The sequence below is a fragment of the Varanus komodoensis genome, unplaced genomic scaffold (assembly GCF_004798865.1).
Source record: "Varanus komodoensis strain SLA01 unplaced genomic scaffold, ASM479886v1 scaffold11, whole genome shotgun sequence".
Classification (NCBI taxonomy): Eukaryota; Metazoa; Chordata; class Lepidosauria; order Squamata; family Varanidae; genus Varanus; species Varanus komodoensis.
Genome location: NW_025335317.1, coordinates 5,472,189 through 5,487,653, shown reverse-complemented (window position 1 = coordinate 5,487,653; position 15,465 = coordinate 5,472,189). Strand labels below are relative to the sequence as shown.

Sequence of the window (15,465 nt, the reverse complement as noted above, 5' to 3'; positions counted from 1 at the left end):
TCACATATTTATCTCAAAGTGAAAATTTCACTTTGTACATTCATCTCTCTTCAGCAGATATACACATTACATGGCATGGTTCCGCCATGATGTTCTCACAGATGTCCCAAATATGCAGCCTTGTCTTGCAAATAAAATCTGGAAAGCTTCTCTGTCAGTCTGTTTAATACATGAAAGCCAAGACAATAGAAAGGTGGTGATGAGATAAGCGGCTCTAGTCAGATTTATTTTGAACTTCAACATGTGGAATTTTCAATACAACCTCATGAAGCCAACTTCTAAACCAAAGGCACCATAGTATAATGATGTCATCTTTATGAAAGAGGCCTATTAACTTTAATTAGCATATCTCAAAGTTTTTCTCAACTTTCTGCCATCTTTTCTGCAAGTGTGTTTGTGGAGATCTTCATATGCAAGGAAAGGACTAAACCAACATGGACGTTGCCAGTGGGAGAGATGAAGCCTTCCACCATCCTTTGCTTCCAGCTTCCACCATGGCCTGGGTGGATCTGGTGTTTCCCAGCAGTGAGAGAAGGGTGTTTTCCAGAAAGAAAATGGATCTTGGCCCAGTTCGGTGCAGCAACACTGTACTGAATTAAGCCCGCGGAAGCACAGAGTGGCCTATTTAGTCCCTCAAAAATTCTAGGTATGTGCCAGATGAGCTGGGTACTTTCATACATAAGATGAACGATGTACGCTCCATTCCACAGCTTGATAGTAATCAGAGGATTATTTAATGGCACATATATGCACCTTTCACAGTCCTGCAACACTTGCCTTTCATGAGAGCCCAACCATCCTTTCAGGTTGTGTGAATTTCCTGGCTCAGGACTTGCTCAGCTAATTCGAGCTCTCTTGACACTGGGCCAGCTTTCTTCAGACATTTATCAGCCTTGGCAGGTCTCTATGGCCTTGTTCAAGCCTTTTTCAGAGTGACCTACAGAATCGTTATCTTTCAAAGTGAGGAGCAGAAACATTGTTTAGCTGTAATGAGGGCAGGTGTCAGGTGTATCTGAACTGGCTTTCCAGTCTTGGGCCACAGGGATCAGAATCCCATCGCCTCCAAGGTGACTGACCAAGGAAGAGATATTGGGGGTTAGTCGACTGCTTGATGAAAATGTTGACTCAGTGGGTGGCTACTGTGAAAAACGCACGTTCCATGCTGGGCATAAGTGAAAAAGGAATTGGAAATAGCACTGCCAACGTCAGGCTGCCTTTACATAAATCTGTTCCATTCTTGGAATACTGTGCAAAGTTCTGGTCTCTACAGAGGTCGTAAAGGACCAACCAAATGGTCAAGGAGTTGGACCACTCCTCCACAAAGAAAAATTACAATATTTGGGACTGTTTATCTTCGGAGAAAAGGTGTGGAAAATTATGGATGGCAAGGAGAAGGTGGATAGGGAAAGTTTTCTTCCTCTCCCACAATACTAACACCAGTGATCAACCCATGAAGCTGAAATGGTGGGAGATAGGACAGGTAAAGTACAGCGTATAGTCAAGTTATGGAATTCACTTCCACAAGCAGCAGGGATGGCCACCAAGTTTAGTGGTGTGGAAAGGGGAAAAGACACATTTAGGGAGGTCATCACTGGCCACCAGTCATGACTGCTGTAATACATTAACTTGAAGACTGAAGGGAGAATGTCCAGCAACTTCTGGGGAGCCTCCGTCCAGCACCTGCAGGAGAACCTGAGAAGACCATCCTGCCCTCATGTCCTGCCTCTGGACTTCTAAGAGGCAATGGAATCACCACTGTATCAACAGAATAGTGGACAAGGTACACCTTTGGTCTAATTAAACCTGGCTCTTCTTAGACATCTGTTAACCAAAGAGGTCTCTGGAAATTAAATAAATGGCCTATTTTTCCAACCAGTTCAGGAAGGAAATTACTCTCCTAGAGTGAATCGCACCAGGACAACATTTCTAGCGGTCTTCTCCGTAGTGGCACAAAATCGCATACTCGACAGCTTTCCCCAGATCTTTGTTGCATTCACAAAAGCTGTTTGGCTCACCTGGATTTTTCTACTCGGCAGCGCATAAATACTCCTCACCTGCAACTTCCCATGAGATAGCAACTGCACTACATCCACTCAGGAAAGCAGGACCAGGCCTTCCTGATCTTGGATGGTGCTGTAGAGCACTATATTCCTGCATACAAAAGCTACCCATGGAGTTGGCCAAAGAATAGGCACAATTCCAGCTAACGGGGTGGTTCAGCAGGACCAGGGTGATGGGATCTTTGGTCCATTCCATTCATTTTCCTTTAGATCCTTTCAGAGGATGATGACCAGATCACACACAAAATCTGCACCTTTCTATTTGCTGGCTGGGGAATCAGGTACTAAACATACATGAACAACTAGCATAATACCTGTTTGTTGCCAGAGTTGTCCCTGAACATGCCTGTATCCCTGTAGGATTCACATTTGTCCTGCTGTAACACAAAATCATTTTGCGCATTACAATAAACCTGAGTTTGCCATTCATTGCACATTTGTTCCACTCACATTCTACTGTTTAGATGTACATAAAACCTATCTTTGGTGTACACACAAATGTAATAAGTTAGTTAGCTCTTCATGGAAAACTCAGCTCAGTTAACTTTTCTGCACCTCACTCTGTTTTAGCAAATCCTGGTTATAAACACACAATAGGTGATCGTGTGAGATCACTTGTGGTGGAAGGTGGTATGTGGCTATCCTTGTCTTTCTAGTATAAGTTTGACCAGGACATTCTGCACATGACATCCATCACTTCTGGCTGCTAGAGCAGTATGACAGCGGAACCAATTTCCTAGGGAGGTTGTGGGCTCTCCCACACTGGAGGCATTCAAGATGCAGCTGGACAGCCATCTGAGAGGGATGGCTTGCCTTGGAGTCCTGCACTGAGCAGGCGGCTGGACCCAATGGCCTCTTCCAGCTCTGCTATTGTATGATCACCAAAACTTCTTGCTTGCCTGTGTGTGGTACCAATTATCTCTTCAAAGCATCACGGCCAAGGAGCCTTCCAAAGTGCATTTCTTTCCTTGGTGAGGAGAAGTTGCTCTTTTAGTCCCACTGCTCCCTCAAGCAGAGTTCCATTTTATTTACTGGATTTGTACCCTCTTCTTTCTACAAAAGCAGCACTCAAGGCAGCCATTTTGATGGGGAGGAGAACTCCCATAGACTTTGCGATTTGGAATTATTTGTTTTAATTAGAAATATAAATGCAGAGCATGGGAGAACCGGCAGGCCCTGAAGCAGACAAGCACTCCTCACTGATCTGAAAAAGAAAATGACTAATCCTGCAGATTCCCAAGGCTCCACCTGGCCAGTTACCTGTGAAGCTGTTTCTTCCAGTCTCAGTCCTGGCAGGTGGCCTACATTCCTTGCTTCAGGACCACCACCATCCACTTTGAACTGCCAAGTCAGTTGAAACAAACCTGCCGAAATGGCGATCTCTTCACTTGACACAATACAACGCAGCCTCAGCACACTGCCTTTCCAAAGCATTAACGGAATGTCCACCTAACCACTGCGTGGCTTCGTGCTGCACCTTTTGCAGAACGTGATCTCGTGTAAAGGACACAATGCATGTAGCTCATCACAACCTGACACATACGCCACAGCTGTCGATTCTTTGCATGCTGCTTGTCTGACTGCCAGCCAGGGAGGAGCCCATCTGATGGACAGATTCCCAAGGACCAACAGTGCATGCATCTCAACCCACGTTCACTATCAAAACAGAAAGAAGACAGTATGAACACACCCTAAAGTTTAATCGAATCTTTACACTAGTAGAACAGTCATTATCACAGATTCTACAATAAAATGTGGTTAAAATAAGCTGAAACCACCATCTCAAACTGACAGCTTGAAACATGGAACACACTCAAGAAAAGAAACCAAAAATGCATTTCAAACTTCATCATGTTAGGGCAGAATGCTTATTGTTCTCCTGAGAAAGATATATTTAGGTAAAGAAAATTAATTTGAGAAAATTAATTATGGGGGACCTATTCAGAAGTTACTTAAGGGCTAAGGGATGCAATCTGATAAAAGACCTGGGCTCTTGCTGGGACCATCTCTTCTTCACTACGGGAATAATGTAATCGTTGGGCTTGCATGTAGTGGGAACCCATCACAAAAATCAGAACAATGGGCTCTGGTAAACCTCCAAGCACCAGGAGGAGCCCAGCGAAGAACTGGGCTTCCTGCGGTTGCTGTGCTTTGCTTCCTCCCGTGCCTCCTAACCTCTCCTTCCTCCTGGTGCTATCTAGGGGACACGGTGGGGAGGAACAAGGTTTAACAGCCACGGGGAGGAATGAGTGGCCTCTCAGGGACAAATGGGCAAAGGCACTGGGTGGCACTCATATGGGTGGCACTGTACCACCTGGTGGCCCAACTCCTGCCCAAAGCAGATCCGAGATGCTTCTGGCAGCTCCTCCAACCAGAGCAGTGTCAGCGATGCTTTCTGAAGAGCCGCTTGGCAAGGGGAGCAATGGCCTTGAGTGTGAAGGGGCTCACTTTTTCCGCAATTTCTACCAGGTTGGGTTTCTTGTCCAAACCCGAATGTTACAACAAGCAATCATGGAAGGGAGAAACTCTAGAACAGACCATTATGTCATATCGTGGTTGACAGCCACCGTATGGATGTCTGGGCAACACAACCACTATGGTTTTTCTCACTGTTTATTTGTGATCTCGGGCAAACCCAATCAATATCTGATCCAGCATTTATTTGAACCTCCCCTTCCCCTCCCCAGTCTTGGATCTACACTAACACGGAGTTAGGGGTCTTTGGTCATGTCAACAAAATGCAGCGTTCATTGTACTACAGCCTAATCAGGCTACTTTCTCCTTATGGGGGGAGCGGGCTATGCATGCACCTGAGGCTCTTACCAGTGTGAAAATTCTCCTTTGTAACCAATATTTGAACAAACCTGTGAGATGTCCCGCATTTAAATAAAAAAGCATGCAAATTGGTTCCGAGAGGCCTCAGGCAAGCCAGAATCCAAAAAAGCAGGATATGGATGAGGAAAAATATAACCAAATATATTCATCAAATAAAAAATGGAAGATGACCACCAGGGTTAGGCAATGCAGAAAGGGGCAAACAGCCGGAGTCACCATGGCTGGGAAACAGGTTGTCTTCTCCCATGCGATATCCCTGAGGACACCTCTTTAATTCTCCTATGTATGTGATTCACCAGCATTCTTCCTCAGGGGGAAATGCCAAATAGCTTTGCAGTAAGGACAAAACTGGTTTTTCCTCTCCACACTCTGCATGGTCAGCTACTGCAGTGTGTGACTGTGAGAAATGAGTAGCCTTTTCTAAGCATCATGCAAAAACATGGCACCCCAAATTCCTCTGCAATGCACAAGCACTCCCCACTTCCACCTGCTACACATCTGGTTTCTTTTGCTGGTAAGTCTGTACCCATTTTGTGCCCAATTATTTTAAAAGTCATCTGCACCCATGATGACCAAATTACGTACCTCTAAGAAGCCTCAAGTGCTTCCGCTCAAATCCCTTTCCCCAAAACAACAATTCAGCAAGCACCTTTTTCAGATTTTCCTGTCTCATCCAGATTATCAGGTGCCACAGATAAGATGCAGGTACAAAGAGCTGCCTGATGCAGGAAGTGTTTCTAAGGTGGAGAAACCTCCTGCATCAGGGCAGAAGAGCGGGAAACTTAACAGACTCTTGAATTTAAACTGATAGCCCCTGAAATGAGAGATCCTGTTACCACATATTATTGTGCAAGACTTTTATTAGCCAGAGTGATTCTTTACTCTGCCACCTGTTAGAATATGATAATCCTCATTAATTTATCACATCTGAAGTTCAGTGAAGGCCAATCTGGGGTGACAGACATGGCCGACAGCCATCCAAAGGGACCAGGTTTTGAATGAGCCCCTGCTGGCTCAGTGCAGCGACGGGTGGCAAAAAGTGCTGTTCATGTCCAACCGCCCTAAGCGCTTTGGGATGGGCACCAAGATTTTAAGGATGCGACCCCAAGTAGTAGGCCAAAAAATTCCAAAAGAATTCCACTTGGTAGGTTAGTGCACACCATGCCTTCCTTGCTCAGGGAGCCTCAAAGCGCTGAAGCTCCACCTCGCTTAGCCATGGGGATGTCACTCGGCATACAAACTGAGGCGCTACCTTTAATGACATGTCGTAACCCGTCTTGTTACCAAGTGAACTATCGCACTGCAGTATCAGATCTCTGTGGCCTTATCAACCCATCACCAATTTATTTAACTTGCTGGGAGTATGCTTCAATTCACCCAAAATTTAAAAGAGAGCGAGTAATTTTCCGGAAACAAGCTGGAGGTTCTGTACTTAGATTATTAAATCCACTGTCGATGTAGATTCACTTGATAGCTTTAAAATAGCTGCAGCAAAAGTCCCACAGTATACTCATTATTAAGAACAACACTCAACTTTTTAGAAAAAGATACTGCCTAAATTAACACTTAACAGATAATGTCTGTAAGTGAGCAACCTTAAAATGTTTCTCGGCCGGGCACATTGGCCAAACTGATTAATTCCTCAAATTACCGCCACAACAATTAAATCGTTGAAGCACAGCCCAAGTGCCTAGTTTTGCAGCAGCTTGGCGTTTAATAATCTAGGAAATTTGGGCAGTGCAGACCTGCTGACGATGAAGAGAAAGGCTACTGTTACGCTGCACACATTCCGTTCACCATGGCTACCGGCAAAATAAATGGAGTTGGAACATGCTGTCAAACACCTAGTTATTCCGGATCAAATGTTTCCCTAGAAGTGAAATCACCCCACACAGGAATGGCATGGGTTAAAGGAACCCATCCAAGCGCAGACGGTGAATTTTCCACGCAGGGCGAGGAAAAACCGGAGGAAAAACCTGCCGGGTTTGCAAGGGAAGTCTCGTCCTCCCCATCTGACAACACGCCTCTACCCACAATGCTCTCTCCGGTCTCTCGCTCGCTCGCACGCACGCACGCACGGAGGCGCGTGCACGCACACAGGGAGCCATGCACACATGCATGCGTGCACGCCCGCCCGCGGAGCGGCTGGAGCGGACCCGGGCACGCTTGCTGGCATGCACACACTCGCATGCACACGCCCGGCCGCTCCCCCGTGCGCACGGCCCGGCCCGGCCCGGCCGCCCCCTCCCCTCCCCGGCAGCCAACTTACCCGCAAGTTGCGTGCCATGCGAAACTCGCCCTCCTCCGCTCGCCTAGCCCGAGGAGGGGGGGCTGTCTCTGCCGCGCGTCCCCGGCAGGCGGCGGGGGGGCAGCCCACGGCTCTCGGCCGGCACTTGCAGGCAGGACGCGTGCCGCGCAGAACAAAGAAAGCCAGGAGCGGTCTCCGGGCTCGCGCGCGCGCGCTCCCCGCGCCGAGGGCATCCTGCGCGCTCCCCGCGCGCTCCCCCGCGCCTGCCCTCGCCGGCACCGCGCGCATCCACCGTGCACCGCCCGTCCCCCGGTTCGCGGGCGCAGCCGGCCGCGCAGGGCGCCCCGCTCGCCGCCGCGCTGCCCGGGCCGGCGGCCACGGCCCTCCCGAGACAATGCAGGCGGCCCCGGGCGCGGCGGCGGCGGCGTTCACACGTCCGGGCGGCCGCGCGGCGAGCGAGAGGGCACGCCGTGGCGGCCACATGACACTGCTGCGCGGGGGCGGCGGCGAGGCTGCAAATGGGGAAGGAGGCGCCTTCCAAGCAGCCCCCCTGCAAGACGGGCCGGGTTGGGGGAGAGAAGGAAGGGGGGAGCCAACCCCGGGGAAATTCTCACCTCCAGTGCATGTTACTGGAATGGATGGGTTCTCTTTGCTGTCTCTAGTGGTCCATCCCTTTGCTTTGCCATGATACTCATCTATCACTGGCGTGCGCACGCACACACACACTCGCGCACACACAGCCACACACGAGCACTTTGCCAGAAGGGAGACAGAAAAGCGCGCGGGGGGCGGGGGGGTGAGATACATGCATCTCGCATTTCAAACTTGCAAGGAGGGGTGAGGATGAGAGTATAGGACAAAGGGTGCTTCGCTGGTCCACAGCCAAGAAGCTGAAGCGGCCCCCTCCATCGTTTCCCCAGAAGCGACACTTGTTCGAGTGTGTCTAGCAACCTGAGCACGCAACGCCTCTGTCTGGAGCAGCGCGGGCGGGCAGCGTCTCCCACCTCCCCTCTAGAAACCCTGTTGACGAAATCCATCAAACCAGTCGTGCTAATTAGGCGTCCAGAGGAGAAGGTTCTGCTTTTGGGGGGGGGGGGGGGGGGGGGGGGGGGGGGTCCGCGGGGGGGGGGGGGGGGACCAGCCCACAAAAGGGAAGGGGGAGGAAGCGAGCACACGCCACCCTGTACCAGAAAATGCTATTCCTATTGGCATAATTTTGGCACGGATGCTTGGAAGAACAAAACAAAGAGGGATAATGCCATTTCATCAATTACAATATCTGAAAGTAAGGCTGAGGTGGAGCGATTTTGGCGCTGAGCTTTAATTTGGCTGTATTCATCACCTCCAGCAGGTTTTCTCTTGGGAAGAGCCCGTATTTATGTGAGGCTTTATGTAGCCAAAGCTGAGCGTAAACTACAAGTGAGAAGCAATTGCAACCTAATTATTTGGCTCTCATTCACACATGTCTGGAGCTCTACGCAGAAAGGCTGAACACACATAATTAGGCTGGAGAAAGGCAGTGTTACTGCACAGCCAAATTCACAGTAATTATGCCTTTTTTTTGACCTAGTTATCACCCTATTCCCATTATTTCCCCCTCCTACCTTCCAAACCCAGAAGCGATTTGTGGGAGTGTTCTCATTCTGGCAGACTATAAGCCCTGAATACGAAATAGGGCACCAAATTCAAAGTTTGCATCCCAGAATCTTCTTTCTTAAATGCAACGTTCTAGCTCTTCTGGATGCAGATGCGCTTGACCATATGTGGATGCAAAAATCTCAGCGATTACACAAGGAGCTGGGTTTGATTTTGAGTGTGTCGGGTGGGGTTTGGCATGCTGCGCAGCTTCTTGTCCTTTCCCATGACTATCAACAGATAATAAGCTATTCAGATTTACTCAAATGACATGGTTCGGATGGGTCACAGATTCCAGGCTTCTTTCCGTGCAGCATTTGGCCTGCCTGGGCACAATTAGATTTATTTGTCTTAGCAAAGTATATACGTAAGCATGATAAAAGTAATGTACTGAGCCAAGCACTGATCCACCTCTAAAGAATTCCAAATCAAGCGCTGCAAGAACGATTCTAATTTATGTAGGATGAAATGCCTAACTTAGTTCAGTCAACTTAAATGGGCCCTTGACCTGTGGATGTCTTGCACAGGAATGCTAAGGCTGTTTAATTAATGGAAGAGAACCAAGGAAGAGGCCTGATGCTCTGGATGAATAAGGAAGAAGAGCCATAAGGCAGGTTAGGGGTTCCAAGCCACAGAAGAATGGCTGGACAAGGAGCTGCTTGGGCTTTGTACCCCAGTGCAGGACAATGCGTCAGTTTGCGCAGCATGAATGCTCATGAAGAAGAGACCCCAGGAGTGTGAAGACTCACAAGATCCACTGAGGGTAAAGAAGGGCTTCAGAGATTCTCAAATGGTGTCCTGCTTCAGGGAATCATTTCTGAGCTGGGAAACTTGAATGGCATTGCACATTTAGCAGAAAAGCTGCTGTTTTGAGAAGGGCAAAAGCCCCTGCCGAAAGACAAACCACCCCTCATCAAAAATAGCTTTTCAAAAATAGATCCCTCCCCTTGGAAAACATTTTGCTGAGAAGGGAGGGTAGTACGCAGATCACCTCTTGTCCAGGGTAGCGCTGCAGGCTGTGTCCCCTTCTCTCTTTTTCACCATCTCGCCACCCACTTGCTTCCTGGGATCAGGCTGAGCAGCATTCTATGGGTCGCCTCCTTTCAAGAGGTGTTGTAAAGGAGGCAATTTGCAATGTGCTGTATAATTTGCTTGCCTCTCCCTTTCCTGGCAGAGGCTCGGCCAGAGAAGCAGGGAGAAAAAATGGATCCTGCTATGTATCACCTGCTTTAAAGCAGCAGGTAGAATTTCTCTGCAGTTTGCACACACCTTGGACGATGCCTGGGAGCTTTTTCTAACATGGTAGCATTACAAGGCATGTTCTGCCAACATCTTGACTTTTGTGAGGGAGCCAAACTGGATCTTCTCAAGATGTCGGTCGAGCCCGTGTCGGCTAAACTTTGCATGTGCAAGTGATCGGCAATGCTGCACGTTACACACCTCTCTCTCTCTGGCGTGAAGAAGGGGTGGGCATGCCCAGAGTTGGACAGGCAGAACTCACATCACACATGGGATCTCCATGACTCTGGGCCAGTCACAGAATCTCAGCCCAACCTACCTCGCAGGGTTGTTGTTGTGGGGATTAGACTGAGAAGAGGAGGAGAATGTTGTAAGGTAATAAAGGTGGGCTACAGAGATAATAAAGAAATCAATTTACATGCGTACAAGCCTTGTCCGAACTGGCCTATAGCACCCTGCCTCTTAACGGGACTAATACTGACCTACGTTGCAGGTGTGTGGATAAGGCTGAAAAGAACTTTGCAGGAAAATGTTTCATTGTTTCTCTCTCGGAACAGCAGCCTGTAGGTTCAGAGCTGGGACACGGAATGATTTTCTAGAGTACACATTGTATGTTTTTAGGATGAAAGATCGTGACAACGTACAGCAACTATGTTCCCTTTTTAACAGTAATTTTGTTACATGGTGTTTATATTACAAGTTTGCTTTTCAGACAAGGATAGTAATTTTTTAACATTAAGATACAGGAACACCTAGCTTTTGGTTTAATAAATGCTCGTGTTAAACAAAGTAGTGCTTTCTGTATGGGATGAATAATTATAAAGTGTATAAACAGGAAGCCAATAAGACTCCCTCCCTTCTCAGGAGGAAAAGTGGCAGTTTAAGTTGTGGCCAACCAAGAACCAGCCTTTTCCTGACACAGCATCCTGTGGTAAAGAGCTGCTTCCTTTCCAAGCAAAACCTTCACAAAATCCATCAAGCTTCTTCCCCAAGGAGTTTGCTGGAAGTCATCTTGCTGATTTCAATTAAAAGTAAGGGGGAGGAAAGGTCGTAAACATTTCCCTCATCTTCCCTTTTAGATTTTGCAAAGATCCAGTGTTCCTCTGTATGTAACTTATTACACATCACAAAATATTGTTTTTCAAAAGAAAAAGACACTGGAAAAACCCACAGCATCTTACCGTGGTTGCATGACTACTCCCAAGAAGTTCCACTTGCTTTAAAAAGGCCAGGCACAGGATACACTGGATTAGAGACGGACTGTTCCTCTCTTACTTAGCTTGATGACTTAGTTTGGCCTCAGAACTTTGTCTGTATGCCACATTCAGACTGCAAATGAATGAGGGGGTTCTTTCAGAAGTTGCATGCAATCCTATGACCCGAATCCCCTTCTCTTCAGGGGCAAATGCAGAGGACTCCACCAGCCACTCTTCGGGGTCCAGGGATGTTCAGGATGATGAGTGTCCAGATAGGCGTCATCACCCATTTTGAAGGCCTTTCTGCAGATTTCCCTTGCTGGAGTCCCCAAAGTGTAGCCCATGGTTGAGGAAAATAGGAAAATAACTCTTTGATCTTCTTCTATTTTCACATTATTCTCCATATTGCAAGGCTTTGAGATAAGATGAAAAACGTAGATGGGAGATAGGAGTATTAAACACAGGTTCTCTCTTCTTACCACACCTCCGGCTTGTCAGTGCTACTTGAACTGTGCCAGTCCACCTGCTTCACAGCACTTCTTCCCCATATGAAAATTGCTTTGAGTGACACCGTACAATCAAGAGTAATCTATGCAATCCAGAAGGTACAAGTCTAGACTTTATAATTCCATAAGGGCCTGAGCCTCACACTCAGCTGTTGCATTTCACAGAACTACAGGAATAAATAGCTTTCCTGTATTTTTGGTATTCTGATCAGTTTTTCCCCCTGTAACCCACTCTCTGAAAACCCGGTGCATGGTTGCCCTCCCTTGGAATGTGCGCTGCCCATTTCCCCATCGATATTCCATGGAATTCCCTGTTCTGGGGGCCCTTAGAATGCCAAAGGTAGAGAGCGTATACTTTTCAAGTCACACTTCAGCTCTTCAGCATCACACTGCTTGGGGTGACTCCAACGGCAGAAAATCATAGAAGCAACACTAATAAGGTGATTTGAGAGAAAACTTCCACTCCCCATGCATAGATAGCTTAAAAATATCCCTCCAAGACTGGTACAATACCTGTATGCAGAAATCAAACTGGAATGGGTTTTCTAGTTCCCAAGCTTTTGTTCATCTCCCATTCACTTCTACTGGCCAGTATGTTTCTAATAAATTTATACCATGTACGTACTATTTCAACTTCACACTTTTAAAGTGAAAGGTCTTCCCTTGACATGCAACACAATTATATCCACTCTCCCTTGTAAGAATCCAGGGTGTCATTTTTAAGCTGCCTTCCCCTCCTTCCTTCCTGGTTCCTCTCTTTATTATTATTATTATTTTAGCAGAAGTGGTTTAAAGTAGACAAATCATTTATCTAGAAATTATGCACTTACTTTTCCTTTGACAAATCTTCAGCAGGTTTCTAATCCCACCGTGCCACTTGAAATATCACTTTCTGTGATGACATGTGAGTCACAGTTGTCACAAGCATCAGGCACTGTAGTTAAATGGATTAAACCATACTTCACAGCACACGGCCTTTTGGACAAGGAGTGGTTTATCATTGGTGGAAATTAATCATAACAGGTCTTCTTCCCCCTCCGGGGCAAATTCCCAATCATTTTCAAAGATTACTATATTTAAGCCCCAGTGATGGCTGTGTGTCAGATTGCATCACGAGAAAGGTGGTCTCACAGGGATATCTTTTTAAAAGGCCCCACCAAAGCCTTTTGATATGGGGGAGCAGCATCTGTCTACACTGAAGGAAGCATTTTGCTGCAGGGGGAGCATGAGAACGGATTCAGTAGCTGCTTATTTCCCCCACCCACTTCGTTTTTGTAATGCATAGATCTGCCTAGTTTCTCCCCTCATAAATTACAGTTCATACATCTCAAACACGCCACCCAGTTCTTTCACGTTGTTGTTTTAAAAATCAAAAGCAAATGGCCAAACTCTGGATGCACAGGATAGAGCGTAAAACATAGGCAAGGTAATCCCATCTGTGTTTGCTCTGTGTTTCCCCATGTCGGAGCTACAGTGGGTGATGGGTGATGACAAGAAACGGGCAGAACGGCTCTGATGACAGCCTCTCAAAGTGTCTGAGCAGCATCTGGGCAGGTATCAACATCTTATCTCCCTTGATCTCCACATATGTGGACCCCAGTCAGAACCTGAGAAGGCGACAGACAGAGGAGTCCAGCACCATGGCAAGCCACATCCCTGCCCGCTGTTTTCATGTTCAGGGAAGAGGAGGTCTTTGCAGCCACCTGGGGATGCTGCCTCCTCTTCCCTGCTGCCACTTGCATCCCCACCTGGTGGCAGGTAAAAATCAGGAACTTCAGCTGGACAGAACTTCAAGGAAGGCCAGAAGAATATGAGTCTCCCACCCACGGGGCCATGAGGAGAAGGGAGGGCCAGTGGCATGAGCTCTCTCTGCACAAAAAGGCTCAGGAGAACGTATCTGCCATAACAATTGGAGCAATCGGTGTGGCAGAGGAGGATGGGACACATTCTCCTGACATCCTCAGGAGGAAGGAGAACATGCCTTGTCCCTGCCACTGCTGATTCTGGCAGAAATGAGCTGCCAAGCAGCCTCCCTCTGCCGGAACCAGCAATGGGGACCCTCTGGCAGAGGTTGTTTCCACACAGCTCCCCTTAGTGACCCTATGGAATTCCCTCAGATACCAGCAGGATAATAGGGGGAGAAGCCTCAGGGCCCCCATGGGACCTGAGCCTCTGTGGGCACATCCTGGACACTGTGGCAAACAAGCCACACTGCACAGCTTTCTGCCTAGGATGGCTTCTTGTGTTGTGCAACCTGGCCATTTCACCTTCTCAATCTTCTACATTCCCAGTCCAAGAATGCGCAACAGAAACCAGCCCCGTCCAATCAATGACCCATCAGACTACTGCAATGCATCATGGCTTCACGAAACGAGCCATGTGCCTTGTTCTTGCAGATCCCGATGGTCTGCAAGAACAGGAAGTTTATGAAGCCCCTGTTAGACCATTGGGGCTAAGCTGGCTCAATGGACTGCAAGCTGCATACAAGTATAGTATAACCTTTTATACTGCACTTTGGCTGACGACTTTGTTAGGTGAGCAACAATCCAGAGGTCACGATCCAGATACAAGGCTAAACTAACCAGAGAAAGAATCCCTACCTTGCTTAGCTGCTACCACTACCAGGAGAAGCCAAGTGGGAGCGATCAGGCAGCAGGCTTCAGCACACTGGCTCATTCCCGATAAGCAAGAATTCTTTATCATTATGTGCTGACAGCTACTCCAAAAATAGCGCGAGGACGAAACAAAAGGGACGTGTTAACTCTGTGGGATACCAATGAGAAACGAGCTTTGCAGAGCAATGAGTACAACTCCATGAACACTGATACTTGCACTTTCCTACTGCTTTCCTCAATGAAGCCTGTTCTTTCTAGGGAAATGAAATAGTTGCAATCATAGCTTCATGGGTTGCACTTAACCTTATGTCTGCTTGTGTGTGTTTTGCAGTGCGTTCACATGTAACCACACTGGTTCTAGCGTGCAGACTATAATGGCAAGTTCTCTTGAGAAATGTATTCTATGACTCCCGGCTCATTTAAGCTACCATGGATTGTTGTTGTTGTTGTTAGTCGCGAAGTCGTGCCCAACCCATCACGACCCCATGGACAACATTCCTCCAGGCCTTCCTGTCCTCCACTATCCCCTGGAGTCCACTTAAGCTCACGCCAACTGCTTCAGTGACTCCAGCCAGCCAGCTCATCCTCTGCCGTCCCCTTCTTCTTTTGCCATCTATTGTCCCCAGCATTAGGCTACCATGGATAGCAGGTGCTATATTCTACAGGAAATATGAGGAAGAAGATGTGGGTTAGTGCTGACCACTTGACCCACTAATCACAGTAGAGACCGTGGTTGCAAGAGACAGAGATCAAGGGATACCTCTTGGGGTGTATCAGTAGATATACACACATGCAAAAATGATCCAGGAGAGCTAAGAAGTGGAGCACATATATGTTTGCAAAAACTATGTTGGTCCAATCTTGTTCAAATCACAGAAAAGTGATCAGTAATTTTAGTGCTAGCCACAATGTGTCAAACTATCCATAATGTTTGAGTGTCATCATAATGGTCGGCAACACATCACCACCATCATTAAATTGCATTTATGCCCCTCCTTGGGTGCCTCTTGCAAGGAAGCCAAGGCAGCTCACAAGATCCTTTGAATCCCATGGTGGCTAGAAGGGTTTTTAACCACATCCCTTTCCCACTGAAATTCACTATCCAAAGCTGTTACTTGCCCCTCAGGCTGC

General features: G+C 47.5%; 1 protein-coding gene across 14 annotated transcripts in view; it reads right to left on the bottom strand.

Annotated features, from left to right (window-relative positions):
• ZMIZ1 (zinc finger MIZ-type containing 1) overlaps window positions 1-15,465 on the bottom strand; it is a 394,693-nt gene that overhangs the window by 102,652 nt on the left and 276,576 nt on the right. Inside the window, exon 1 of one of the 14 annotated variants that reach the window (XM_044420300.1) lies at window positions 7,165-7,244. The exons of the other annotated variants lie outside the window; for them this stretch is intronic. The gene's annotated coding sequence lies outside the window, so the exon portion shown is untranslated. Of the gene's footprint in view, window positions 1-7,164; window positions 7,245-15,465 lie in introns of those variants that run through there. 14 annotated transcript variants of the gene reach the window in all.